At 36.7% G+C, this 11,295-nt stretch overlaps 1 non-coding gene across 1 annotated transcript; it reads left to right on the forward strand.

Moving 5' to 3' along the window:
• The first annotated feature begins 333 nt into the window (after positions 1–333).
• On the forward strand, positions 334–474 carry LOC120364047 (U4 spliceosomal RNA). The gene has a single exon (XR_005579405.1). It is a non-coding gene; the product is annotated as a U4 spliceosomal RNA (small nuclear RNA).
• Positions 475–11,295: the final 10,821 nt, after the last annotated feature.

Consider the following 11,295-nt stretch of genomic DNA (forward strand, 5'->3'; position numbering starts at 1 on the left):
CGGCACCTCCTTGCGCAGGCACTTCAGCAGGTGCGTCTTCACCACTTCCGGCTTATCCACGGGGCAGCACCTCCTTGCGCAGGCGCTTCAGCAGCGACTGGGGCTTCCGCCGCAGGCCCAGGTTCGGCGGCGGCCGCCAGCTCACACTGTGCAACTGCAAGTGTTCGCAGGACAAGTCCAGCAGCTGGTCCAGGTCCATACCGCGGTAGGTGAACTTGCAAAAGGTCCGCTGCTGCTTCTACTCTGCCTCTGCCGTCTTGCCGGATCTTCAGAAAAGCTAGAGTAGATTTCTTACAGACAGGATATTGTAAGTGCTTTTAAAAATTAGGTTGCAGCTTTGCGCAGTGGCAGGATCGTAGCCAATGGGGTTTATACGAGGCGCTATTATTGCTAATTGAAAACGTTTCCCAATACCCCGCTGTGAGGACTTGCAGTATAATTGACACTGGCAATTTTTGACAGTCTCTACGGAGACTGAATTAAAAAAAAAAAAAAAGAAAAAAGAAAAAAAACTTAGGTTGGGAATTGCTCTTTTATTGCTGCCTTGTTTATGAGGTTGTTTGTTTATTTACATTTTAAAAACAGCTTTATTTAGATATGATTGGCATACAATATAGTCTGCCCATTTGAAGCGTACATTGCAATGTGTTCTAGTATATTCACAGGATTGTTCAACCATCCTCACAGTTTCATTTTGGAGGGACCGTCTACATTTAATAGAAATACTAATATGATTGAATTCAAATCTATCATGCAGCTATTTGCCTTATTTTAGTCTTGTAGGTTTTGTTCCCTCTTTCTCTTTTCTTCTTGCTTTTGGATTATTTGTTAGTGTTCCATTTTTATGTTCACTGTTGGCTTATTAGTCCACTAAAAGATTATTACCCATACCTCTTTTTCCATTTTAGTGATCACTCTAATCATTATAATGTGCATTTTTAACATATCATAGTCAAACTTCAAATGTCACATCACATGTGGCACAGTTCTGTGCGTTCTGTGATACTATACTAGAAAGGAAAGAACTTTTTATTCCCAGCTTTGATTTGAAAAAAATCTCACGAAAAGGCTCTTTATAGCCTGGCTTGGGTGATAGGGCTATCTGTGGACCAAACACTATGGCCAAGAATGTAAATTCTTATAGGAGGATGATAGTTTTAATTCAAAATAGGGATTGAGGGTGAAGAAATACTTCCGTAATATTATTGAACTTGTAGGTGTTTGCATTTTTATCAGAAGTAAATTTTCAAAATACCTTTAATGAAATTCTCCATCTTTATTAAAGTGATTTTTCTTTTTCATTTGTTTTAGAGGCTGTTTCCTGCTCTGTCACCCAGCCCAGAGTACAATGGTGTGATCATAGATCATAGCTCACTTTAACTTCAAGCTCCTGGGTTCGAATAGGCTCATGCTATGACACCCAGGCTAATTTTTATTTATTTATTTTTTTTAGAAACAAGGTCTTGCTGTAATGCCCAGACTGGTCACAAACTCCTGGCTTCTAGTAGTCCTCCCACCTCAGCCTTCCAAAACGCTGGGATTATAGGTGTAAGGTACTGTGCTTACCACCCAAAGTGGTTTTTCAAAGTCTGTGATGACTACTGAAGACATGGAAGACTGTTTTGTAACAGATTTTTGTGTGTGTGTGATGGAGTCTCACTCTGTTGTCCAAGCTCGAGTGCAGTGGCACCATCTTGGCTCACTGCAACTTCTGCCTCCTGGGTTCAAGCAATTCTTCTGGCTTAGCCTCTCAACTAGCTAGGACTATAGGCACACGCCACCAGACCCGGCTAATTTTTGTATTTTTAGTAGAGACAGGGTTTCCCCGTGTTGACCAGGATGGTCTTGATCTCTTGACCTTGTAATCTGCCTACCTTGGTCTCTCAAAGTGCTGGGATTACAGGTGTCAGCTACCACGCCTGGCCTTGGAACAGATTTTATAAATGCCAGTAAGATTGCTTGATAAGTAAGGCAGCAGTACTTAGAAGATTAAATGTATAAATTGATAATCCCGTTATTTATGCCTTCCATTTTGTCCAATTGTAGTAGCAGCCTTTTCAGCTCACCGTAACTCCCTTTACCTTAAACTTTCACTGGAGTTTCAGGGTTTGTGACAACATGTTTGTGCTATGTGAACCAGACCCTGCTATTATAGCCACTTGGCCCAGTATACACCCAATTCAGGCTGGGGTGATCAGATTCTCTTTTCCGAAATTTGAAATTTGGGGTTTGGAACTAATTAATCACTGTCTTAAGTTGAAACTCTAACAAATAAACCATAGTTGCCAGGGACTGTGGTTTTACAGTGTGGAGGGAATAGCAGGGAAAGCCACTGTGAAAAGAGGAAGGAAAGAGACTAATTGAAGAAAGAAGCAGAAACAGAGAAACTGCTTTGACTTCTTTCCATTCTCTGTTCCAGGCTTGGCCACGTTCTTATCCTTGGGGTCTGTGAGACATAGATGTATTCTTTAAAATTCATTTCTACTTTTGTTTAAGCTGGCTTGAGAGGACTTCTTTTCTTGCAATCCAAGAGCGTAGGCCAAAATTTCAAATATACAATTTTAGAAGAATTTAAGAAGTATTTGTCAGTTCAAGTACTATCTTAAGCAGGGAAAAAAGGCATGACAACTATGATTCATTATAGTATTTTATTCATTATAGAATTTTATTATACTAATTCATGACATAGTTTTTTTTATATTTCTGGACACTGTATCATCTCTTTGGTAAAAGTTTTCAAATAAAATGTTAAGAGGGTGAGTGATGGGTGGTCACTTGGTGGGTACAATATGTGTCACTCTAGTGATGGATGCAGTGAAGGTTCTGCCTTCACTGAAATGTAATATATTGATGTAGCAAACTTGCGCTTGTACTCCATGAATATACAGAAATTTAAAAATTAAAAAATAAAAATTTAGTTAAAATATTAAGTATATCAAAATAAAACTCATTAAAATGCCATTGTGCATAATAAATAGAACATTAATATCCTGAAAAATGCCAGGCGTTCTTCCTCAATTTAACCCCTCTCCCTGCCCCAGAGACAGCCACTAGACTGAATTTTATAACTATTATTTGTTTCCTTTCTTCAAATAGTTTTACTACATCTTTATGTATCTCTAAAAATAAAATGTTTAGTTTTTCATACTTTTGAACTTTATATTAATGGAATAGTACTCTATGCTATGAATCCCTTTTTTGCTCAACTTTATGCTTAAGAGATTAATTACATTTGAGGTGTACAAATCTAATCCATCCATTTTCACTGCTGTGTAGATTCCTGTTTTACAACTATGGCACAGCTTATCCTTTCTCCCTTCAGTGAGGAATTACAAGTGGAATTTCTGTGTTGTAGCAGTGGTCCCCAACCTTTTTGGCACCAGGGACTGGTTTCGTGGAAGACAATTTTTCGATGGACCAGGGGTGGTGGGGATGGCTTTGGGATGATTCAAGCACATTACATTTATTGTGCACTTTATTTCTATTATTATTATATTGTAATATGTAGTAATTACATAACTCACCATAACGTAGAATCGGTAGGAGCCCTGAACTTGTTTTGTTGCAAGATGAGACCCTAGATGGTCTCATCTTGGGGCGATGGGAAATAGTGACAGGTCATTAGGCATTAGTTAGATTCTCATAAGGAGAGCACAACCAAGATCCCTCACATGCGCAGTTCACCATAGGGTTTGCCCTTCTATGAGAATCTCACTGATCTGACAGAAGATGGAGCTCAGACAGTAATTCAAGCCATGGGGAGCAGCTAAGTACAGATGAAGCTTCACTCACTTGCCTGCCAGTCCCCTCTTGCTCTGTGGCCTGGTTTCTAATAGGCCACAGACTAGTACAGGTCTGTGGTCCCCAGCAGTTGAGGACCCCTGTGTTGTAGGATATATACATATTTAAGTTTCTAGGTAATCCAAAGTTTTTGTCTGTGCGATTGTAGTATAAATATATAAAAATGCCCTTTGCTCTACATCCTTGCCAATTTTTGGCATGTTCTGACTTTTTAGTTATTTTGCCAATCGAATGAATGTAAAATTAAATCCAATTTTTTTTACCTAGCAAATATTCATTAAGTGCCTAATATGTTAGAGTTATAAAACAGACTTAGTGAATAAAACGGACAAAATAAACAAAAACAAAACAAAATCCAAAGCCCTTGCCCTCATAGAACTTACATCCTAGTGGAGAATACACACAGCAAATAAAAAAAAATATAAACATGATTTGTATTTTAGTAACTGGTAAGTACTAAAGAAAAAATTAAAACAGAGCAGGACTAGGCAGTGTTGGTGCTGGAGGGGGACTGAACTTCCATAGAGTGATCAGGAAAGTGATCACCTTCTTGAGAAGGTGGGCATTTGAACAAAGACCAGAAGGGGATGGAGGAAATCATACTTTATGATAGCACTGTTGTGTTTGATGTATCAATCAGAGTTCAGTCGGGGAAGCACAGCCATGGTGATAACTGTTACAAGATAAATAATTTATTATTGCTGTTAGACCTCACATGAGTGTGGGAGGAACCAGGGAGGTGAAGGATTAGAAGGGGTTGAGAGGTCAGAGATGGCTGGTCCCTAACCATTGATAAGGCATCCACATCCTGCTGAGAAAGTAGGATCATAAGGAGGAAGTTTGTGAAGAGATGCAGAGGAAGCTCTTGCTTCCATGCAGGAACTGTCTTGCAGCTCCGCAGCCAAGCATATAGTTGAAGGCCCTTGGCCATCGACTACTGGGCCAGTAGTGAAGAGTTGGTCACAGCTCTTGGTTAAACTGTAACCTGTGGGGTACCTTTGCATCTCTTCGTCACTAAGACCTTCAGAGAGTTGTAACCACTGTTTCACATCCACCTTCAAAATCTAGTGCAAATTAATAATTCTTATCAACTCTAACCAAATATGATATAAGAACAGATACTGTAGGAAAAAAGAGCTCCCAGCTTAACTAAGTTGACACAACATAATCTAACACATCTAGTTAGTGATTAATGAGGTTGGACATACTTTTATATATTTAATGGTCATCATTGTTTTTTCCTCAAAGTGTCTAAGTTCTTTATTTTTCTACTGGGTTTGATTTTTCAAAATCAATTTTTAGGAGTTTTTACAATATCTTGATTACCATTCTTAGTCGGTTATATAGGCGGCAAATAAATTATCCCAACTTGTAGCTGGTAATTTCACTTTCATCATAGCATCCTTTAAAGAACAAAGGTCTTTGTTATAATGCAGTTTCATTTCTCAATCTTTTTTTCTTATGGCTTGCACATTTTGTGTACTGTTTAAGAAATCCTTCCTTAACCAAAGGCATACATTTATTCTTCTACAATGTCTTCCTAAAGTTTTATAATTTTCCTTGTATAATACTTGAAATTAACTTTTGTAAACAGTGTTGGATGAAGATACAGTTTCACTAATCTTTTTCCATATAGAATTCTAATTGTCCCAGTGCTACATCTTAAAGAGTTCATCCTCACTGATTTTCCCTGCCTGCTCTCTCATAAAGCAGATTTCTCTGTATTATTATGGTTCTATTTCTGGGTTCTCTAATCTGTGCCATTGGTCCTTTGTCTCTCTTTTAACTAACATTATATTAGTTTTATTACAGCCATACAAAAAGTCTTGCTATCTGGTAGATGAAGTCTACCAGACTGTGTTTCTTCAGGAGTGTTTTGGCGATTCTTGGTTCTTTGCACTTCTCTGTTTTAAAATTGTCTCGACTAACTCAATAAAAAATTCTATGGGATTTTGATTGAAATTATATAAAATCTCTAGGTCAACTGGGGAAAATTGTCATTTTTTCATTACTGAGTCTTTCTATCCATAAATGTGATGTATCTTTTAATTTGTAAAGGTCTCATTTAATGTATTTTAGTAACACTTTATAATTTACTTCATGAAAGTCTTGTATATATTTTGAAGATTTATTCCTAGGTATGTTATCATTTTTGTTGCTGTAGTAAACAACACTTTAGAAAATCTATACATATGCATACATACGTATATAAATATACGTATATATTTTGTATAGTTTGTTGCTGGTAGTTTGTTGCTGGTTTATAGAAATGCAATTGACTTTGACTTAATATCCAGAAAACTCACTAAACTAATAAACTTTCTTAATTGATTCTCATAATTTATATGGAAATTCTTTTTAATTTTTCAATTAGACAATCACATCATCTACCAAGAATACCAGTTTTTTTTTTCTTTCCAATCTTTGCTTATTATTCTTTCTTTTTCTTGTCTAGGTTTTTCAGTGCATCTCGAATTGATGAGGTGGGAATGGATATATTTGTATTAGTTTTGAAGCTCTTAATATGTTATCATTAAGAACATAATTCTTTGTACATATTTTTTGCAAAAGTCCTTATCATTTAGTAGCTTCTTATTATATTCTTGTTTTCTTGAATCATAAAAATAAAAATGTATGATAAATTTTATTAAATAGATTTTCTGTATTTATGCAGTTGGTCGTGTGTTTTTCTACTTTTAAACTATTAATGTGGTAAATTATGTTAGATTTTCTAACATTAAACCAACTTTGCACGTTTGGAATAAACTCTACTTACTCATGAAGTATTTTTTTTAATACCTTGACAGATTTGGATGCCAGTGATTTGTATCCTAATGTTTTCCTTAGAATTTTTATTTTTTTATGTGTAACTATTAGCTTGTGATATTCCTTTTTGGTACTATCCTTAACTATTTTGATGTTACAGGTGTGTTAGCCTTACTCAGTGAGTTGGGGAGTGATATGGTTTGGATCTGTGTCCCTATTCAAATTGTAATCCCCAGCATTGGAGATGGGGCCTGGTGGGAGGTGATTGGATCATAGGGGTGGTTTCTCACGAGTGGTTTCACACCAACCTCTTGGTGCTGTTCTTGTGATAGATAGTGAATGAGTTCTCATGCAATCTGGTTGTTTAAAAGTGTATGGCACTGCCCTCACTCTAGACTCAGAAGTTTTTTTCTTTGAACTGGAGAGTTTTAGTGTATCTGTAGTTATTTTGATTACTGATATTTGTACTTATTTCTGCCATATTCCTTACATTTTTTTTTTCACCTTTTTAGTTTTCTTTCTCCTTTCTTGCTTAATATCCAGAAAACTCACTGGATAACTCACTCCAGAAAACTCTCCTTTATTGTTTTTTGGTCTGTTCTCATTCCGTATTACCCTATACTAGGTTAGAGAACATAACTTCTGAGGTGTATTTATTTGGTAGTTGTCTTTAATATTTTAATATGGTCACTTAACTTATCAAAGCCTATAGTTAATCAGTACCTTTTCTCTCTTCCCAAATTATACAAAGACCTTAGAACACTTTAATCACCATCCTTTCTGCTTATACTTTATGTTTTAGTGGATGATATTTTAGTTCTAGCTCTACAAGACAAATTATTGTTATTGGTATACACAGTATTAATTTAGATCAGCATTTCTCAACATCAGCACTACTGACATTTTGGGCAATAATTGTTTGTTATGTGGAGGTGTCTGATACACTGCAGACGTTCAGCAGCAGGCCTGGCTGCCGCACTGGATGTCAGCAGCACCCCCCACCCCCAGTTGCCACAAACAGAAATGTCTCCCCGTATTGTCAAATGTTCCAAGGGGGAAAATTGCTTTTGGTTCAGAATCACTGATTGAGGTCTACCCACCTAGTTAAAAGTATCTTTTTTCACCAATAGCCAGATAACCAAAATTATCCGCCAATTCTGTCATATATCACACCTTCCATCATTTTTCTTCTGCCTAAAATAAATAATTTGGAATTTTCTTTAGTGAGGTCTACAGGGCAAAAGGTAACAAATCTGTTTTTGTTTGGTTTGGTTTTTGGTAAATCTGAGAAAAGTCCCTATTTTTTCCTTTGTTTTAAAATAATTTATTGGGTTTAGAGTTCTGGATTGAGAATTACAGTGAACTTCTATATTTACATGCATTGGTTCCATGACTCCCTGCCAATATTCAAATCTGAAGATGCTTGAGTCCTTATATAAAAGGTATAGTATTTGCATATAACCTACACACATCCTTTCATACACTTTAGACCATCTCTAGAATTACTTGTAATAGCTAATACAATGTAAATGCTATGTGGTTGTTATACTGCATTGTTTAGGAAATAATTACAAGAAAGAGAAGTCTGTACACATACATGTTCAGTACAGACATAATCATTGTAGACCTAACCATATTTTCCATCCAGGGTTGGTTGAATCTGCCAATGTGGAAGATGCAGATAGAGGTCCAGTTATATTTTCTTTAAGCTCATTGGAGGAATCATTCTGTTGTTTGGTGACGTTGTGGTTGTTGAAAGTAACAGCTATCTGTCTAATTGTTCTTTCTTTTAGTATAATATATCTTCTTTCTGGCTTGTTTGAAGAAAACTTTTTGTTATTTGTATTTTTAAGTATTACTGTCATTATGTATAGGAGTATAATTCTTTTTTTCTTGTGATTTGTTGGGCTCTATGAATCTGATAATTAGTAAATTTCAACAATTCTGGAAAAGTTTCAGTTGTAATCTCCTTGAAAATTGTTTCTTCCTATTATATTTCTAGAATTAGACAAACAGTAGATAACTTAAGAGGATTCCTACTTCATTTTAACCTTTGTGACTTCCTTACTTTCTTGCTAATAAAATATTTGGTACATTTTATTCACCACTTTTAAAAACAAAAGTATTTCTAGATTTCTAGTTTGAGATGTTGCTGGAAATTGAAGTTGTAAAAGTTAATTTTAGTGGACTTAAAATAAGCCAACCATAATACTTATCCTAAGCTTATTTTTTACTGCAATTTTTTTTTTGTACTTTAGGTTCTGGGGTACATGTGCAGATCATGCAGGGTTGTTGCATAGGTACACACATGGCAAGGTGGTTTGCTGCCTTCATCCCTCAATCATCTATATCTGACATTTTTCCCCATGTTATCCCTCCCAACCCTCCCCACCCACCACGGTCTCTCCCCACGCCCTACTGTCCCTCCTCTAGCCCCCCACAACTGACCCCAGTGTGTGATGCTCCCCTCCCTGTGTCCATGTGTTCTCATTGTTCAACACCCGCCTATGAGTGAGAACATGTGGTGTTTGATTTTCTGTTCTTGTATCAGTTTGCTGAGAATGATGGTTTCCAGGTTCATCCATGTCCCTACAAAGGACATGAACTCATTGTTTTTTTATGGCTGCATAGTATTCCATGGTGTATATGTGCCACATTTTCTTTGTCTAGTCTATCATCGATGGGCATTTGGGTTGGTTCCAGGTCGTTGCTATTGTAAACAGTGCTGCAGTGAACATAAATGTGCATGTGTCTTTATAATAGAACAATTTATAATCCTTTGGGTATATACCCAGTAATGGGATTGCTGGGTCAAATGGAATTTCTATTTCTGGATCCTTGAGGAATCCCCACACTGTCTTCCACAATGGTTGATCTAATTTACACTCTCAGCAACAGTGTAAAAGTGTTTCTGTTTCTCCACATCCTCTCCAGCATCTGTGGTCTCCAGATTTTTTAATGATCACCCTTCTAACGGGCATGAGATTATATCTCAGTGTGGTTTTGATTTGCATTTCTCTAATGACCAGTGATGATGAGCATTTTTCATATGTTTGTTGGCCTCATTTATGTCTTCTTTTGAAAAGTGTCTGTTCATATCCTTTGCCCAGCTTTGAATGGGTTTGTTTGTTTTTTCTTGTAAATGTGTTTTAGTTCTTTGTAGATTCTGGACATTAACCCTTTGTCAGATGGGTAGATTGCAAAAATTTTTTCCCGTTCTGTTGGTTGCCTGTTAACTCTAATGATAGTTTATTTTGCTGTACAGAAGCTCTGAAGTTTAGTTACATCCCATTTGTCTATTTTGGCTTTTGTTGCCAATATACTTTTGGTGTTTTGGTCATGAAGTCCTTGCCTATGCCTATGTCCTGAATGGTTTTGCCTAGGTTTTCTTCTAGGGTTTTTATGGTGTTAGGTCTTATGTTTAAGTCTTTAATCCATCTGGAATTAATTTTAGTGTAAGGTGTCAGGAAGGGGTTCATTTTCTGCTTTCTGCACATTGCTAGCCAGTGTTTCCAATAGCATTTATTAAACAGGAAATCCTTTCCCCATTGCTTGTTTTTGTCAGGTTTGTCAAAGATCAGATGGTTGGAGATGTATGGTGTTGCTTCCGAGGCCTCTGTTCTGTTCCCTTGGTCTATGTCTCTGTTTGGAACTAGTACCATGCTGTTTTGATTACTGTAGCCTTGTAGTATGGTTTGAAGTCAGGCAGCATGATGCCTCCAGCTTTATTCTTTTTGCTTAGGATTGTCTTGGCTATGCAGGCTCTCTTTTGGCTCCATATGAAGTTTAAGGTGGTTTTTTCCAGTTCCATGAAGAAGGTCATTGGTAGCTTGATGGGGATAGCATTGAATCTATAAATTAATTTGGGCAATATGGCCATTTTCATAATATTGATTGTTCCTAACCATGAGCATGGAATGTTTTTCCATCTGTTTGTGTCCTCTTATTTCCTTGAGCAGTGGTTTGTAGTTCTTCCTGAAAAGATCCTTTATATCCTTTGTTAGTTGTATTCCTAGGTATTTTATTCTCTTTGTAGCAATTGTGAATGGCAATTCACTCTTGATTTGGCTCTGTTTTAGTCTGTTATTGGTGTATAGGAATGCTTGTATTTCTGCACATTGATTTTGTATCCTGAGACTTTGCTGAAGTTGCTTATCAGTTTCCGGAGATTTTGGGCTGAGACAGTGGGATCTTCTAAATATCCAATCGTGTCACCTGCAAATAGACACAATTTGACTTCCTCCTTTCCTAATTGAATAACCTTTATTTCTTTTTCTTGCCTGATTGCTCTGGCTAGAACTTCCAATAGTATATTGAATAGGAGTGGTGAGAGAGGGCATCCTTGTCTAGCGCCAGATTTCCAAGGGAATGCTTCTAGTTTTTGCCCATTGAGTATAATATTGACTGTGGGTTTGTCATAAATAGCTTTTATTATTTTGAGATATAATCAATCAATACCTAGTTTATTGAGAGTTTTTAGCATAAAGGGCTGTTGAATTTTGTTGAAGGGCTTCTCTGCATCAGTTGAGATAATCGTGGTTTTTGTCTTTGATTCTGTTTATGTGGTGGATTATATTTATAGACTTGCATTTGTTGAACCAGCCTTGTATCTCTGGGTTGAAGCCTACTTGATCATGATAAATAGACTTTTTGATGCGCTATTTCATTTAGTTTGCCAGTATTTTATTGAAGATTTTTGCATCAACGTTCATCATGGATATTGGCCCG

Source organism: Saimiri boliviensis, chromosome 2 (genome assembly GCF_048565385.1).
Source record: "Saimiri boliviensis isolate mSaiBol1 chromosome 2, mSaiBol1.pri, whole genome shotgun sequence".
NCBI lineage: Eukaryota > Metazoa > Chordata > Mammalia > Primates > Cebidae > Saimiri > Saimiri boliviensis.